General features: G+C 42.2%; 3 long non-coding RNA genes across 6 annotated transcripts; 1 reads left to right on the top strand and 2 right to left on the bottom strand.

Annotated features, from left to right (window-relative positions):
- Positions 1–309: 309 nt before the first annotated feature.
- Positions 310–7,586, bottom strand: LOC106562747 (uncharacterized). Its single transcript, XR_001319089.2, has 7 exons — positions 7,104–7,586; positions 3,289–3,407; positions 1,369–1,468; positions 1,179–1,295; positions 882–1,037; positions 600–687; positions 310–474 (listed from the first exon to the last, which is right to left on the bottom strand). It is a non-coding gene; the product is annotated as an uncharacterized lncRNA (long non-coding RNA).
- Positions 7,587–7,860: 274 nt separating this feature from the next.
- Positions 7,861–17,875, top strand: LOC106595973 (uncharacterized). 4 transcript variants are annotated; one of them, XR_006759326.1, is made up of 7 exons: positions 7,861–8,079; positions 10,684–10,831; positions 13,236–13,357; positions 13,605–13,748; positions 13,971–14,175; positions 14,980–15,814; positions 17,677–17,875. It is a non-coding gene; the product is annotated as an uncharacterized lncRNA (long non-coding RNA). The 4 variants fall into 4 exon arrangements; XR_006759325.1 differs by lacking the exon at positions 7,861–8,079 and having other exon boundaries at positions 9,444–10,831; positions 13,971–14,484; XR_006759324.1 differs by lacking the exon at positions 7,861–8,079 and having other exon boundaries at positions 9,446–10,831; positions 13,236–13,444.
- On the bottom strand, positions 13,103–18,381 carry LOC123727361 (uncharacterized). The gene is made up of 3 exons (XR_006759336.1): positions 18,035–18,381; positions 17,869–17,939; positions 13,103–13,388 (listed from the first exon to the last, which is right to left on the bottom strand). It is a non-coding gene; the product is annotated as an uncharacterized lncRNA (long non-coding RNA).
- Between the last annotated feature and the right edge of the window lie 215 nt (positions 18,382–18,596).

Below are 18,596 nucleotides of genomic sequence, written 5' to 3'. Positions count from 1 at the left end.
ACTGGGCCATTTGCACTACCCTCTGTAGTGCCTTGCGGTCGGAGGCCGAGCAGTTGCCATACTAGACAGTGATGCAACCAGTCAGGATGATTCATAATGTGGTCCGCATTATGAATCCGACCAAGGAGATCCTGGTTTAATTTTGGTTACTGGCACAACACCCTTAACCGCTAGGTTACCTGCCGCTCCTCTAGGTTACCTGACGCCCCTCTCTGACTCACTCATACACACAGACACTAAACAATAATTTACAGATGCAATCAAAACCAATACATTTCCTAAAATGAATCTGAGTTTTGTATTTTTCTCAGTATTATTAATTAGAAAACAGCTCCAGCTAATATCATGACAACTATCATGGATGCCACAGCACTAATTCTGCTTCTAGCTGTGGAATGGGATAGTTGTGGTCCACACTCTGAATCCCACCAAGGAGATCCTGGTGTAATTTCCTGAAGTCCCAAGGATTCACATCTATAAACAGATCAATACTGGCCATTAATGATTCATTTATAACTTGGTGATACATTTATCAGTTTTAGATTTGTGTTAGGTAAATTTGAATTAGGGTAAAAACTATTTGTGTAAGCCACACTTACTGTGTGTATGTCTGGCAGGATGTAAATGATCCATCTGAATAGGTATCACCAGTACAGTCAGAACACACAGTATCTGAAGATGTTGTTCCTGCACAAATGGAGGTTTAAACATATGTTTAAATTATTTTTTTAAATAGACTTCCCAAAACAAACTTGTAAACATCCTACTTAATCTTTCCCCATGTACTCATCTTGGTTGTCTGATTTCAAGCAAACACTTTTAATTCAGTACAGTAACTTGGTATACTATAAATCATGTTGAGTACTTGAAAGGAGACCAACCTCTCTGATGGATGTATTGACCAGGTTTACAGCTTCTGTGTTTCTGGGCTATTTCACAACCATTTTTGTTTGAGAACAGACAGAAGAACCCCTCCAGTGGCTCACAAAAATCATCTGATTGTGGGTTGCATGGCTGTTTTACCCACACAACCAAACCTATGAAGAACACATTACATTTATTATCTTCAGCAAACATATTATGCCAGTCAAATATCAATCATAAATCCCATCTGACAACCTGTAGCACATGACGTCAGTATTAATGTCTGGCTGTTATAAATGTAGAACAACTCTCACCTGAATCACAGCTGGAACATGGTGCACATTTAATGAGACCAGCAATGAAAATAGAGTCGGCACAGGACACACAGGAGGTAGTGGTGAATTCAGTACAATGCTTATGTACATGATTTCCTGGGGAAGAGAGAATCACAATGTAATGTTTTTCTATTGGTGTTGATCATTTATGTAAAGAGAGGTTCCTTACCTGGTGAACACATGAGACAACATTCATCCTCTATTCTGTGCTCAGCTCTACCACATGCAATACAGGATCCAATGCTTCCAAGCACCAAAATAATAGTTCTCTAGAAGTAGAAAAAAAGTAAACGAATTACCAAAATCAAAACTTGTGTGTATTTATAAAACTTTACAGAACTAGTTAGCACAATTCTAAACAAAATTCTAATCAAAATATTCTAATTTCAAATACGCTGCTCAAAAAAATAAAGGGAACACTAAAATAACACATCCTAGATCTGAATGAATGAAATAATCTTATTAAATACTTTTATCATTACATAGTTGAATGTGTTGACAACAAAATCACACAAAAATAATCAATGGAAATCCAATTTATCAACCCATGGAGGTCTGGATTTGGAGTCACACTCAAATTAAAGTGGAAAACCACACTACAGGCTGATCCAACTTTGATGTAATGTCCTTAAAACAAGTCAAAATGAGGCTCAGTAGTGTGTGTGGCCTCCACGTGCCTGTATGACCTCCCTACAACGCCTGGGCATGCTCCTGATGAGGTGGCGGATGGTCTCCTGAGGGATCTCCTCCCAGACCTGGACTAAAGCATCCGCCAACTCCTGGACAGTCTGTGGTGCAACGTGGCGTTGGTGGATGGAGCGAGACATGATGTCCCAGATGTGCTCAATTGGATTCAGGTCTGGGGAACGGGCGGGCCAGTCCATAGCATCAATGCCTTCCTCTTGCAGGAACTGCTGACACACTCCAGCCACATGAGGTCTAGCATTGTCTTGCATTAGGAGGAACCCAGGGTCAACCGCACCAGCATATGGTCTCACAAGGGGTCTGAGGATCTCATCTCGGTACCTAATGGCAGTCAGGCTACCTCTGGCGAGCACATGGAGGGCTGTGCGGCCCCCCAAAGAAATGCCACCCCACACCATGACTGACCCACCACCAAACCGGTCATGCTGGAGGATGTTGCAGGCAGCAGAACGTTCTCCACGGCGTCTCCAGACTGTCACGTCTGTCACATGTGCTCAGTGTGAACCTGCTTTCATCTGTGAAGAGCACAGGGCGCCAGTGGCGAATTTGCCAATCTTGGTGCTCTCTGGCAAATGCCAAACGTCTTGCACGGTGTTGGGCTGTAAGCACAACCCCCACCTGTGGACGTCGGGCCCTCATACCACCCTCATGGAGTCTGTTTCTGACCGTTTGAGCAGACACATGCACATTTGTGGCCTGCTGGAGGTCATTTTGCAGGGCTCTGGCACTGCTCCTCCTTGCATAAAGGCGGAGGTAGCGGTCCTGCTGCTGGGTTGTTGCCCTCCTACGGCCTCCTCCACGTCTCCTGATGTACTGGCCTGTCTCCTGGTAGCGCCTCCATGCTCTGGACACTATGCTGACAGACACAGCAAACCTTCTTGCCACAGCTCGCATTGATGTGCCATCCTGGATGAGCTGCACTACCTGAGCCACTTGTGTGGGTTGTAGACTCCGTCTCATGCTACCACTAGAGTGAAAGCACCGCCTGCATTCAAAAGTGACCAAAACGTCAGCCAGGAAGCATAGGAACTGAGAAGTGGTCTGTGGTTACCACCTGCAGAACCACTCCTTTATTGGGGGTGTCTTGCTAATTGTCTACAATTTCCACCTGTTGTCTATTCCATTTGCACAACAGCATGTGAAATTTATTGTCAATCAGTGTTGCTTCCTAAGTGGACAGTTTGATTTCACAGAAGTGTGATTGACTTGGAGTTACATTGTGTTGTTTAAGTGTTCCCTTTATTTTTTTGAGCAGTATATAATGTAATAATGTAGGACCAGGTGGGTCTTCCGTCAGTGAGGTGCCACCTCCCCTGGTGTGTAAGAATTAAGCATACTGTCTAGTGCCAGCCCACAAAATGTGCAAATCAGAAATGTTTCTTACAGTCCATATCAAGGTTTCAAACTGTGCCATAGTTCCTCATTCCTCTCCAACTCACTGGAAGACCCACACACTGGATTTGTAAAGTTCTTAGGAGTTTTGAAGTATCGAGATGAACTGACCTGTAGAGTTAATGTATTTTAATACATGCACTGTATAGTAAGAATTGCGCAATTATATTATGCTTAAATATTGCATACACTGCGCAGTAAATTAATATAATATAGTAATGTACGTTGGCTGGCCACCCCTGAGTTAGTCACCACCATCAATGTGAATAAAACTGAACCATAACCTTTCAAATTTGTAAATGGTGATATCTTGCTGAATTAAATCACAGAAAAAAGTTGAAGCTAATTTGAGAAGTATGAAACAGAAATTGGCAAATTATTATTAGAGAATGCTGCCATCTTGTGGTGAAGTAGCCTTGTACATGGAGCAATGTCCATTCTACCAAAGACAGCACAATATGAAGACAGACTAAAACTGCTTCACCAATAGAAATCCTCGATCACACTTATAGGCGATGTCATGGCAACTTTGGCTTGCTAAACTCATGAGTAGAAACACGTCATCGGGTGTAACGGTCTCTCGAGCCGAACTGCTCATGTGCAAGCCGTCAATGCAAAGGCACTCCTTCGATATAAAGTTGTTTTAGACAAATTAAAATGTGTGAATTTTTCACTTTCAAGAGGTTGGAGTAATAACATGTTCACCTACTTAAGACATTGCCTCCAATCTAGGGTGTGCCTTTAGATTGAGAAATTCCTCCTTAATTGTACATTTTCAAACCCCGGCCTGGGGCCTAATTTATAAACCGTGCATATGTACAAAATGGACCCTAAAACTTGAGTGTGACAGTTTTCAAGCAGAAGTTGGCATTTATAAAAACCGAACTTGACATGAAAATAAGCCTAACTTCCCGCAAACTTTAGACCATGCCTACGCAAAGTTTCTAGTTGTTGAAGTATAGCATTGAAAACAGTATCGAATTAAACTAGTATTTTGTGCAAATGGGGGATATGCACAGGCTTATTCATAACAATAAACAGGTTAATAACAAGATGCAATCATTTGCCATTAGTGAGAAGAGAATCTATTTTGTTAATATTTGCGTTTAAAATAATTACAAATAGGCATCTATTTCCTAGGCAATTATTTATAAATGTTGTGTTTTGCATGGATTGCTGTCTTGCTTTACATTGCATCTCAGTTGCTTGAGGATCTGTTCTCCCTCTCCACCCCTTTCATCTGCACTGATGGGTCAATACTTGACAGTTGAAATCAATATGGTTGCTGACATCATCATTAGGTAGATTGTGTTTGCTTTTCATGTATTGTGTGTGTATATATACACTGCTCAAAAAAATAAAGGGAACACTTAAACAACACAATGTAACTCCAAGTCAATCACACTTCTGTGAAATCAAACTGTCCACTTAGGAAGCAACACTGACAATAAATTTCACATGCTGTTGTGCAAATGGAATAGACAACAGGTGGAAATAGGCAATTAGCAAGACACCCCCAATAAAGGAGTGGTTCTGCAGGTGGTGACCACAGACCACTTCTCAGTTCCTATGCTTCGTGGCTGATGTTTTGGTCACTTTTGAATGCTGGAGGTGCTTTCACTCTAGTGGTGTCTGTCAGCGTAGTGTCCAGAGCATGGAGGCGCTACCAGGAGACAGGCTAGTACATCACGAGACGTAGAGGAGGCCGTAGGAGGGCAACAACCCGCTACCTCCGCCTTTGTGCAAGGAGGAGCAGGAGGAGCACTGCCAGAGCCCTGCAAAATGACCTCCAGCAGGCAACAAATGTGCATGTGTCTGCTCAAACGGTCAGAAACAGACTCCATGAGGGTGGTATGAGGGCCCGACGTCCACAGGTGGGGGTTGTGCTTACAGCCCAACACCGTGCAGGACGTTTGGCATTTGCCAGAGAACACCAAGATTGGCAAATTCGCCACTGGCGCCCTGTGCTCTTCACAGATGAAAGCAGGTTCACACTGAGCACGTGACAGACGTGACAGAGTCTGGAGACGCCGTGGAGAACGTTCTGCTGCCTGCAACATCCTCCAGCATGACCGGTTTGGCGGTGGGTCAGTCATGGTGTGGGGTGGCATTTCTTTGGGGGGCCGCACAGCCCTCCATGTGCTCGCCAGAGGTAGCCTGACTGCCATTAGGTACCGAGATGAGATCCTCAGACCCCTTGTGAGACCATATGCTGGTGCGGTTGGCCCTGGGTTCCTCCTAATGCAAGACAACGCTAGACCTCATGTGGCTGGAGTGTGTCAGCAGTTCCTGCAAGAGGAAGGCATTGATGCTATGGACTGGCCCGCCCGTTCCCCAGACCTGAATCCAATTGAGCACATCTGGGACATCATGTCTCGCTCCATCCACCAACGCCACGTTGCACCACAGACTGTCCAGGAGTTGGCGGATGCTTTAGTCCAGGTCTGGGAGGAGATCCCTCAGGAGACCATCCGCCACCTCATCAGGAGCATGCCCAGGCGTTGTAGGGAGGTCATACAGGCACGTGGAGGCCACACACACTACTGAGCCTCATTTTGACTTGTTTTAAGGACATTACATCAAAGTTGGATCAGCCTGTAGTGTGGTTTTCCACTTTAATTTTGAGTGTGACTCCAAATCCAGACCTCCATGGGTTGATAAATTGGATTTCCATTGATTATTTTTGTGTGATTTTGTTGTCAGCACATTCAACTATGTAAAGAAAAAAGTATTTAATAAGATTATTTCATTCATTCAGATCTAGGATGTGTTATTTTAGTGTTCCCTTTATTCTTTTGAGCAGTGTATATATGTTTAGTGTAATTGATGTTCATGCAGGGCTCATCTGCAAAAGATACCATGGACCCCCTGCTTAAATAAAGGTTAAAGACGATTCCATGATCATTGCATAATAAATTCCTAATCTTTTCTGTGATATTTTAATACTCACGAGGTAGCATAGACCTACAACAAGGAAGCCATTCATCCAATGCCTGCATGTCTATATGGTGTACTTCCACGGGATCCTGAATAATAGTGTTGCTGGCCTTTAACTCCGCCCATTACATTCACCACAAATAAACTCACTGTATATGGAATATGTTATGTTTGTTCCTTATATAATGACAAACCGGGGCGTAGGTTTAACTACTTTTAATGAACATATACTCCAGCTAGAAAACCATATGTTTAGCCATGCAAGGCATTCTTCAACCCTCTGCCCCCGCATAGCCTGCTGGGTAACGTAGTCTAAATGTTAACACAACAACACAGAATACATATTGGCTTTTAGAGAAAAAACTATTCTATGTGCCGCAGTAAAAGTATGCATGTTTTGGGGTCTATTTTTTACATACACACAGTTTATAAATGAGGCCCCAGGTCTGTTTCGCAAGCATTCTACCCCCACAGCGGGACAAAGAACAAAGTAGCCCAGCAGTCTGTCTGGGCTGCTGACTGGCACTCATGTGATTTTGTGTTCCTTATATTCGTTTGTCCGTTTTTTAAGTAACACGCATTAATGAATAATGACAAGGCCATAGCGTTTCATATTTCAAGAACAGTGAAAATTCAAGTGAGTTTAGCAGCGCACTTTTAAAATCAGAAGGGAGTTACGGGAGTCACCAGAGGCAGAACAGAATATCGAAAACAAAAAGAGAGAACAGCGGAGCATAGGCCTGCCTATTCGATGTAGTAACATTACACATTCATTCATCAATATGAAAAGATATGATTCTTAAAGTTAGGCTACAGCGCGGAACATGTAAAGTAGACTATTTCTACGTAAATATGTCATATTTATCTTACCGCAGCCTTGATCGCAGTAGTGTAGGCCCTGGACTAATTTTACTTTCACTTTACGATCAGCGTAACACGAAAAAAGTTCTAAATAAAAGTTCAACATAATAACAAACGCGTAAATAACCTTTTTAATTCATGACATGAAAAAAATAATTGTGCTATTTTTCATATTTAAGTGACATTTGCAACATATGGGTTTTAAAACATGTTCCAAGGTCAAATAAATGCCCCCAGTGCAAATCACTGTATGTGAAATAGAATAGTTTGCTTTTAAAGCCAATTGTAAGTGCCGAAGTAAAAATGATTCTAGGGAATACTCAGTAGGGTCTGTAGAATGTATATTTAAGTGATAATGCCCGAGAAGCCGGTGTTTGGAGGATATTGGCACGTGTGTTGCATTGCAGTGCCTTAAAACATGCTGACCGGACAAGTCGCGTACGTGAGCATTGCAAAATAAATGTACACATACATGCTATTCAATCATTGCACCCACACTGCTCGCGACCATCTGTAACTCCCGAGTGGTGCAGCGGTCTAAGGCACTGCATCTCAGTGCTAGAGGCATCACTGCTGACCATGGTTCAATTCCAGGCTGTATCACTACCGGCCAATCGCGCGGCGCACAATTGGCCCAGCGTCGTTAGGGTTTTGCCGGGGTAGGCCTTCATTGTAAATAATGATTTGTTCTTAATGGACTTGCTTGGTTAAATAAAATATAACTTGGTTCTATTTGTGACGCTCAACACGCTGCAAGTCCAGCCTCTCCCATCTCATTGGTGTTTAGGAGCATATACCCACGTGGGTGATTGAAAGATGAACTGAGGTCCACACTCCAGTCGGCTGTGGTAATGCACCGTAAAGTTAGTTGCCAACCGCCATATCAAGTCAGAAGAAGCCTGAAGGAAAGAGAGATTACTAGAAACTAACCCGGTTTACCGTTTATCTGTGGATTCAATGTTGGAGTAGAGGACCTGCATTTCAGGTAAAATAACAACTCAATGTTTATATCCCAGGACAAATTAGCTAGCAACAGCTAGCTAAATTGCCACAAATGTTTAATGCTTTCCGACCTGTCTCCAAATTAATATAATTGGTTCAGAGTTTGTTCTGATATTTCAACCTCCTGTCCTGATCTCTGGTGTGGGGGGACAAAATCAACCTGCTGTCCTGATCTCTGGTGTGGGGGGGACAAAAATCAACCTGCGTGTTCTGATCTCTGGTGTGGGGGGGGACAAAATCAACCTGCGTGTTCTGATCTCTGGTGTGGGGGGGACAAAATCAACCTGCTGTCCTGATCTCTGGTGTGGGGGGGGACAAAATCAACCTGCGTGTTCTGATCTCTGGTGTGGGGGGACAAAATCAACCTGCGTGTTCTGATCTCTGGTGTGGGGGGGACAAAATCAACCTGCTGTCCTGATCTCTGGTGTGGGGGGGGACAAAATCAACCTGCGTGTTCTGATCTCTGGTGTGGGGGGGACAAAATCAACCTGCGTGTTCTGATCTCTGGTGTGGGGGGGACAAAATCAACCTGCGTGTTTTGATCTCTGGTGTGGGGGGACAAAATCAACCTGCTGTCCTGATCTCTGGTGTGGGGGGGACAAAATCAACCTGCGTGTTCTGATCTCTGGTGTGGGGGGACAAAATCAACCTGCTGTCCTGATCTCTGGTGTGGGGGGGACAAAATCAACCTGCGTGTTCTGATCTCTGGTGTGGGGGGACAAAATCAACCTGTGTGTTTTGATCTCTGGTGTGGGGGGGACAAAATCAACCTGCTGTCCTGATCTCTGGTGTGGGGGGACAAAATCAACCTGCGTGTTTTGATCTCTGGTGTGGGGGGACAAAATCAACCTGCGTGTTCTGATCTCTGGTGTGGGGGACAAAATCAACCTGCGTGTTTTGATCTCTGGTGTGGGGGGACAAAATCAACCTGCTGTCCTGATCTCTGGTGTGGGGGGACAAAATCAACCTGTGTGTTTTGATCTCTGGTGTGGGGGGGACAAAATCAACCTGTGTGTTCTGATCTCTGGTGTGGGGGGACAAAATCAACCTGCGTGTTTTGATCTCTGGTGTGGGGGGGACAAAATCAACCTGTGTGTTTTGATCTCTGGTGTGGGGGGACAAAATCAACCTGCTGTTCTGATCTCTGGTGTGGGGGGGACAAAATCAACCTGCGTGTTCTGATCTCTGGTGTGGGGGGACAAAATCAACCTGCTGTCCTGATCTCTGGTGTGGGGGGACAAAATCAACCTGCGTGTTTTGATCTCTGGTGTGGGGGGACAAAATCAACCTGCTGTCCTGATCTCTGGTGTGGGGGGACAAAATCAACCTGCTGTCCTGATCTCTGGTGTGGGGGGACAAAATCAACCTGTGTGTTTTGATCTCTGGTGTGGGGGGACAAAATCAACCTGCTGTCCTGATCTCTGGTGTGGGGGGACAAAATCAACATGCGGGCGATGGTGCACTCAGATGCGCGCGTGCGGTCTGGTCAGCATTTTTAGACGCTGCGCCACTTGGAGGCCCTTGCCTGTCTAAGTTACCAACAAGCAAACATGAATTAATAATGACAAGGCCATAGTTTTTCATATTTCAATAACAGTGAAAATTGGAGTGAGTTTAGCAGACTTAATAAACATCAGAAGGCAGCTGAGTCACTAGAGGCAGAACAGACATTGTAAACTAAAGGGAAAGAACATCTTAGCTTGTCGTAAAATTACAAATAGTCATTCATCAAGATTAAAATATGTCCTTGTTTGTTACTTATTTCTACATACACAAATAATGCATCTTTTACCCTGCCTTGGTTCGCATTTTGACTAGGTTGAGGCAAGGCTACTGATTAACCACTATACAGTTTAAAGGGATAATCCACCCCCAGAAATAAAAAACATAACTCCTGTTTATTTGGTGAATGTTTATGTTCTATCAGTGGGTAAAATACAACATTTCCCCATGATGTAACTTCCAAGTTGTGAAAATCAGGAAATCGTGTGAGAACACTTCATAGCTACATAATTATTGTCACTGGAGATATGGGATCACATTTCATAAAACAATGACCTACACTCCAGGCCGCCAAATCAGCCAATAGATGGCCTTCCTCATCTGGAACACATCCATCCGTTTATATCGTCATGACGAAGTTTAGCTTTCGTTTAAATGTGCTCAATCTAAACAGTGTAATAAATTATTAACCTCCAATTCTCCTTCAAGTACCATGTAGCAATGCGCTGAGTCTGTAGGATAACCGAAAACGCGTCAAGCTAATTTTAGATTTAAACAACCATTACACCATGCCCAAACCAGACGCGCGAGTGCATCCGCCATCGTGCGCAAATTGATTTTGTCCCCTCACTCCAAACGCGATCATGACACGAAATATCAAAACAAACTCTCAACCAATTATATTAATTTGGGGACAGGTCGAAAAGCATTAAACATTTATGGCAATTTAGCTAGCTTATTTGTCCTGGGATATAAACATTGAGTTGTTATTTTACCTGAAATGCACAAGGTCCTCTACTCCAACAATTAATCCACACATAAAGCGGTCAACCGGATTCTTTCTAGTCATCTCTCCTTCCTTCAGGGTTATTTTTCGTCTTTGGACTTTACATGGCGATGACCCCGGAGCAGCTAGAGAGGGACATCAGAACAAGTCTAACTTCACCAGTACCACCATGGCTGAGAACACAGGGTGGAAGGTACCATGGTACATGACCCTACTACATGAGAAGGTTCATCATTGTATACAGATTGGTGTGGCCCAGTCTGAAAACCTCCCTATAGACACTTTAAATGGCCCCTAGTAGATGTAGAAGGATCTGATGGTTGTTAGCACTATGGTTGGCTCAGTGAGGTGGGCATCATCTATCCCTCTCTCTGACACTAACTACAGTATAAAAGTGATCTAACTATAACAGTGTCATCTATCCCTCTCTCTGAACCTAACTACAGTATAAAAGTGATCTAACTATAACAGTGTCATCTATCCCTCTCTCTGAACCTAACTACAGTGTAAAAGTGATCTAACTATAACAGTCATCTATCCCTGACACTAACTACAGTATAAAAGTGATCTAACTATAACAGTGTCATCTATCCCTCTCTCTGAACCTAACTACAGTGTAAAAGTGATCTAACTATAACAGTGTCATCTATCCCTGACACTAACTACAGTATAAAAGTGATCTAACTATAACAGTGTCATCTATCCCTCTCTCTGAACCTAACTACAGTGTAAAAGCGATCTAACTATAACAGTGTCATCTATCCCTCTCTCTGAACCTAACTACAGTATAAAAGTGATCTAACTATAACAGTGTCATCTATCCCTGACACTAACTACAGTATAAAAGTGATCTAACTATAACAGTGTCATCTATCCCTCTCTCTGAACCTAACTACAGTGTAAAAGTGATCTAACTATAACAGTGTCATCTATCCCTGACACTAACTACAGTATAAAAGTGATCTAACTATAACAGTGTCATCTATCCCTCTCTCTGAACCTAACTACAGTATAAAAGTGATCTAACTATAACAGTGTCATCTATCCCTCTATCTCTGACACTAACTACAGTATAAAAGTGATCTAACTATAACAGTGTCATCTATCCCTGACACTAACTACAGTATAAAAGTGATCTAACTATAACAGTGTCATCTATCCCTGACACTAACTACAGTGTAAAAGTGATCTAACTATAACAGTGTCATCTATCCCTCTCTCTGAACCTAACTACAGTATAAAAGTGATCTAACTATAACAGTGTCATCTATCCCTCTCTCTGAACCTAACTACAGTATAAAAGTGATCTAACTATAACAGTGTCATCTATCCCTGACACTAACTACAGTATAAAAGTGATCTAACTATAACAGTGTCATCTATCCCTCTATCTCTGAACCTAACTACAGTATAAAAGTGATCTAACTATAACAGTGTCATCTATCCCTCTCTCTGAACCTAACTACAGTATAAAAGTGATCTAACTATAACAGTGTCATCTATCCCTCTCTCTGAACCTAACTACAGTATAAAAGTGATCTAACTATAACAGTGTCATCTATCCCTCTTTCTGAACCTAACTACAGTGTAAAAGTGATCTAACTATAACAGTGTCATCTATCCCTGACACTAACTACAGTGTAAAAGTGATCTAACTATAACAGTCATCTATCCCTGACACTAACTACAGTATAAAAGTGATCTAACTATAACAGTGTCATCTATCCCTCTCTCTGAACCTAACTACAGTATAAAAGTGATCTAACTATAACAGTGTCATCTATCCCTCTCTCTGAACCTAACTACAGTATAAAAGTGATCTAACTATAACAGTGTCATCTATCCCTCTATCTCTGACACTAACTACAGTATAAAAGTGATCTAACTATAACAGTGTCATCTATCCCTCTCTCTGAACCTAACTACAGTATAAAAGCGATCTAACTATAACAGTGTCATCTATCCCTCTCTCTGAACCTAACTACAGTATAAAAGTGATCTAACTATAACAGTGTCATCTATCCCTGACACTAACTACAGTATAAAAGTGATCTAACTATAACAGTGTCATCGATCCCTCTCTCTGAACCTAACTACAGTATAAAAGTGATCTAACTATAACAGTGTCATCTATCCCTGACACTAACTACAGTATAAAAGTGATCTAACTATAACAGTGTCATCGATCCCTCTCTCTGACCCTAACTACAGTGTAAAAGTGATCTAACTATAACAGTGTCATCTATCCCTCTCTCTGAACCTAACTACAGTATAAAAGTGATCTAACTATAACAGTGTCATCTATCCCTCTCTCTGAACCTAACTACAGTATAAAAGTGATCTAACTATAACAGTGTCATCTATCCCTCTGCCTTTGAACAATGAAGCTTGACTAACATTGAAACTAAAACGAAATGAAAAAGAAACAATAGAAAGTAAAAACGTGAAACTTCAGGTTAGAATACTGTTAAAACTATAACTGATACCAGAACCAACAGAGCACAACACACATATATAAGTAAATATAAAACCTGTCAAACTAAAATAAAACTAATGAAACAAAGTGAAAATGAGGAGCTGAAGTAACCTTGGTCACCTCACATACTTTTCTGTGTTTCTTTGTATTAAAGGTAATTCATCTGTCAGACGAGGTCAGGAATCGGAGGGAGGTGGAGAAGGAGGTGCAGGAGAAGAGCCAGCATACAGCCAGGATAGAAGAGAAGATCCACAGGCTGAGAGATGCCAGCCCTGGGTAGGGTCCTGAACATGGAGGGTTCCTAGCCCTGTTGGACAGAGAAGCAACTCAATCTGAGACAGACACCAAGCCAAACAGCATGAGGTTAACCCTTAGTTAACTTGGACAGAGTTAGGAATGAATCATGTGATAGCCTTTATATCAATTTCAAATGTTAAATGTAAAGTTATCTTTTGAAACATAACCTAAAATGAATGTTATTTGGTGGCCATATCTGTGTCTTGGAACATGGCCACAAACACAGTTCTTCAGAAATAGAGAATGCTGTGGACAGTGACAGTGGACAGTGAGGAGGAAGACACCAGTATCACTTACTGAACAGATGACAGAACCAACAAACCATTGATGCAGGAGTTAGAGGCCAGGAAGAATCATGTGATCTCCTCTGGTGTGTATGAACTTTGCACGTATATAAACATGTACTGTATCAAACATATTTAGAACTTAAACTGTGGGTGGATGAGCTCTTAATCCCAAATCAATCCCTATACCTTAACACTTACCCCCTATGTACTCTGAGAACTGAACGGTTTGGATAGGTGTGAACAAACCTGTGAACTACAGCAGACACTTATATTATACTAATCAATACTGTATTTGTACTCTGCAGGTACAGTGAGTTCCTTGTGTAGAACTCTGTCCATAAAGGAAGGAGAGCTGATCACTGCTAAAGGCCAGCAGGATGAGTTGGGACGGCAGATGAGGACAGGTTAGTCTAGCTATAGGTCATGTCCAGGAAGATAGTGAAGGACAGGTTGGCCCAGCTACAGGCCATGTCCAGGAAGATAGTGAAGGACAGGTTGTCCCAGCTAAAGGTATTGTCTAGGAAGGTGTGAACATGCTTTGAGTGTGTAGATTTGTAGATTAGGCTACATAGCCATCTATGTGAATCAGACCTGGGTGAAATATGTACTACAGGTGCTCATGATTTAGCTTAACCGGCAGGCAGTTTGCACTTTTGGGACTATTCAGCTCTTTCCGTTGTGCCTAGATCGAGCACACCTAAAGTCCTTTTCAAATACACTGCGAATGTGACTTTTCTAAGAACTGCCTTTACTTTCAGTTCTCCTGTTTACGTGAAGGTATGAGGAACTCGTGATAATACTGGAGGAGAATGGAAAAATGTAATCTTTTCAGCCTTATTAACACATTGTAAATATATACTTTTACTGTTGGATATTTGGTTCACATTTAAGATGACTTCTATTAGAAGTGTATGTATCTACCAAATGTGTAAGTGGTTGGAAACATGCCATGTCTCAAGAAGTCACACTTGTTGAACAAATATAGCCTAGCTATGCCTTGTGTTAACCACCACGGAAGTGTTCATAACCCCAGGTTCAAGAGTGAAAAGCATCTGCGTTGTTGTTTGTGAGACCAAAGCTCTTTACAATAAAATATATACTGTATGAGCATCATCTATTAAAAACGTATGGATATAAAAAGGAAGATTCAAACTGCGATAATGTTTTAAATTTCTCATTGGCGCAATCGCAGTCAATTAATAGGACTAACACATTACATTGCGTAACAAGTTGGGATTGAAATGGATTTAATTCTGATTTTTTTGTCACAGTTTTACACAAAATACTCTTATGTACCCTGTGATTCTACTACAGGATGTAGTCCAGGTGCAAGAGGGAGTGACCCAGATGAAACAGGAAGTAGCTGAGGTCAAAGGTTAGACTAGCAGCTCAGCCGAGCATTGAAGGTGAAGAGAGAAGCCCAGAGGAGCCGGGGGAGAGAGGCCCAGGTCTGCCAGGAGACCATTGACACACTGAACCTGCAGAGCAACAGCCTAGTGGCCCTGGAGTAGATAAAGACCAGGGTATCTGACCTCTCTCCTCATTCATAGTAATCTGGAGTACAGACCAGGATATGACTGACCTCTCTCCACATCCGTAGTCAACTGGAATACAGACCAGGGTATAATTACAATGGCGCCGGAGGAGATGGCTGCAGTTTTACGGCCTACTAACCAATTTTGCGTGTGTGTTTTCACATTATTTGTAACTTATTTTCTACATAATGTTTCTGCCACCATCTCTTATGACCAAAAATAGCTTCTGGATATCAGGACACCGATTGCTCACCTCGAACTGGACAAAGATTTTTAATTTAACGAGTCGGACGCAAAGGATTTATTCCAGACACCCGACAAGGCCCAAATCCCCGTCATTCACATGAAGAGATGGATATATCGGGACGTAGGTCGGGGTGCCTTGTAAGGATCCAACGGAGAGTGTGTAATCTGCCTTTACCATCAGTCCAATTAGCCAACGTACAACCATTAGATAACAAAATAGACGAGCTGCGATCACGAATATCCTACCAACGGGACATTAAAAACTGTAATATATTATGTTTCACTGAGCTGTGTGGCTGAACGACGACATGGATAACATACAGCTGGCTGGGTTTCCGTGCATCGGCAAGATAGAACAGCTGCCTCCGGTAAGACAATAGGTGGGGGTCTGTGTATATTTGTAAACAGCTGGTGCACGAAATCTAATATTAAGGAAGTCTCAAGGTTTTGCTCACCTGAGGTAGAGTATCTCACGATAAGCTGTAGACCACACTATTTACTAAGAGAGTTCTAATCTATATTTTTCGTGGGCTGTCTATTTACCATCACAAACTGATGCTGCCGCTAAGACCGCACTCAATGAGCTGTATAAGGCCGTAAGCAAACAGGAAAAAGCTCATCCAGAGGCAGCGTCCTACTGGCCGGGGACTTTAAACGCAGGGAAACTTAAATCCATTTTACCTAATTTCTACCAGCATGTTTAAATGTGCAACCAGAGGAAAAAATACTCGACCACCTTTACTCCACACACGGAGATGCATACCAAGTTCTACCTCGCCCTCCATTTGGCAAATCTGACCATAATTCTATGGGATTCTGGGTTTCTTCTGATGGCATTGATGAGTACATCACATCAGTCACTGGCTTCCTCAATAAGTGCATCGATGACGTTGTCCCCACAGTGACCGTACGTACATACCCCAACCAGAAGCCATGGATTACAGGCAACATCCGCACTGAGCTAAAGGGTAGAGCTGCCGCTTTCCAAGGAGCGGGACTCTAACCCGGACGCTTATAAGAAATCCCGCTAAGCCCTCCGACGAACCATCAAACAGGCAAACCGTCAATACACGACTAATATTAAATCGTACTATACCGGCTCTGACGCTCGACGGATGTGGCAGGACATGCAAAATGTTAGACTACAAAGAGAAGCACAGCCACAAGCTGCCCAGTGGCACAAGCCGACCAGACGAGCTAAATTAATTCTATGCTCGCTTCGAGGCTAGCAACACTGAAGCATGTATGATAGCATCAGCTGTTCCGGACGACTGTGTGATCACGCTCTCCGTAGCCAATGTGAGTAAGACCTTTTAAACAGGTCAACATTCACAAGGCCGCAGGACCAGACGGATTACCAAGACGTGTACTCCGAGCATGCGCTGACCAACTGGCAAGTGTCTTCACTGACATTTTCAACCTGTCCCTGACTGAGTCTAATACCAACATGTTTCATGCAGACCACCATAGTCGAATGATTGGATGACCCTTGGATACAGCAGCCAGTAACTGAGGTAAAGACAGTTTCAGGTTGGATATTCGACGGATGGATATTCGCCTGTAGTTTTCCTTACATACACCAACAGCAGTTAGGGACTGTCAACATAGTGACAAATACCATTTTTGAATTTCAACAGCTCTTTAACCATTACTCCTAACACTTTCAAAACTGGTTATAGCTAACCCGATGGCATAGACACACATTGCACACCCTTTAGTTTGTCAATTTTCATCTCAAATGGTTTTACATGCATATTTCAAAATGCAAAATTTCAATAGCTCCTTGGTCATGTTACCTAGTGACTTCAAACAAGGTTCAGAATGTCCACTGACTACCCTTGACTAGGGCCAAGTACGAGAGTCATGCTATTAATTGTCCAAAGCAGGGACGGAGAGTGAGCTAGGCTGCAGTGGGTTTGCTGGTCAATACATATACTGAACATGTAACCACAGTAATGGTGGCCAGTAAATCAATGAATAAAATGTAATATTGACAAATTAAACAAATTGTAGATTTTCCAACATGTCAAACATGTCTTTTCCAACATGTCAGACACTTTACTTCAAATAAGTACGAAACATTTCAGAGTTAACTTTCTCTTTATCCCTGGTTGATGTACATTTCAGAGCCTCTTCAGTGTGGATGGGGAATAGCATACATTTTAAACAACAAAGACTGCACTTCCAGTTTGTGTTCTTTACTCTGTTGAACTCTTGTCTTCATTTCTAGGCACAGCAGATGGAACCAGCGTTGGCATGCAAAACATTCAATCAAAACAAAGCCAAGCGTAACACGTTATAAATAATATCAAATATCAATGCAGTATGACGAATGAGCCATCCATTGTGTTATATCATAAATTGTCTTACATGCCGTCACTGTTGTCAAAAGATTATAAACATGTTAAATAAAGTTACTAACCCAGTCAGTCTTTGGGCCACATCCAGGTTCTTTATCAGTGGCACACATGAAGCAGTTGGCTTTGTTGAACTCTGAAATCATAGGCATGAACTGAACATATGGCTGTCTGACAACTACATAAAAATAAAGAATTTACATTTACTTTGAATTAAATGTCATTACATACCAGACATTTTTAGCATATCCTCAGCCATTTCTTTTCGCAGTTGCTCCATGTGTTTTTGAAAGTTCCATATCAATTTGGGAGGGGATGTTGGGGAAGTTCTGTGCAACTTCCTTGGCCATCTACACCAAGAAATAAAATAGTTTAACCTAATTGTCACATAACAGCTTAATTATTTAAAATATAACTATCAAACCTGCATTACAAAAACCCCGCAGCTGAAGGTGTCCTGCTGCATGGTGTGAATTATTTCCCCTCCTTTCCACTTTATGTCCGCCCAGTCGTCTTTTCCATGGCAGGATCTTCTCATTTTGAAGTATTCTCTTTATGTAAAAGAAAATGGAATTATGATTAGTTATAGGCAAATGAATACACGAGCCAAATTTGTATGCTGTTTTCCTTATCACTATAATCTAGTAGTAATTTATTAGTAGAGGTAATTTCCTTCATGACCCATTCTACACAGCCTAAATTATAGGCACTGAACCATTTACAGGACAATAATAAAAGTAGCATATAGGATCCAACCCTATCACAGAGTGAATAAATGTAGAGTGTTTGTAGA

The sequence above is a fragment of the Salmo salar genome, chromosome ssa15, assembly GCF_905237065.1.
Source record: "Salmo salar chromosome ssa15, Ssal_v3.1, whole genome shotgun sequence".
In the NCBI taxonomy this organism is placed as follows: Eukaryota; Metazoa; Chordata; class Actinopteri; order Salmoniformes; family Salmonidae; genus Salmo; species Salmo salar.
Note: the sequence above shows the minus strand (reverse complement) of the source record. Positions and strands in the feature narration are given on the sequence as shown.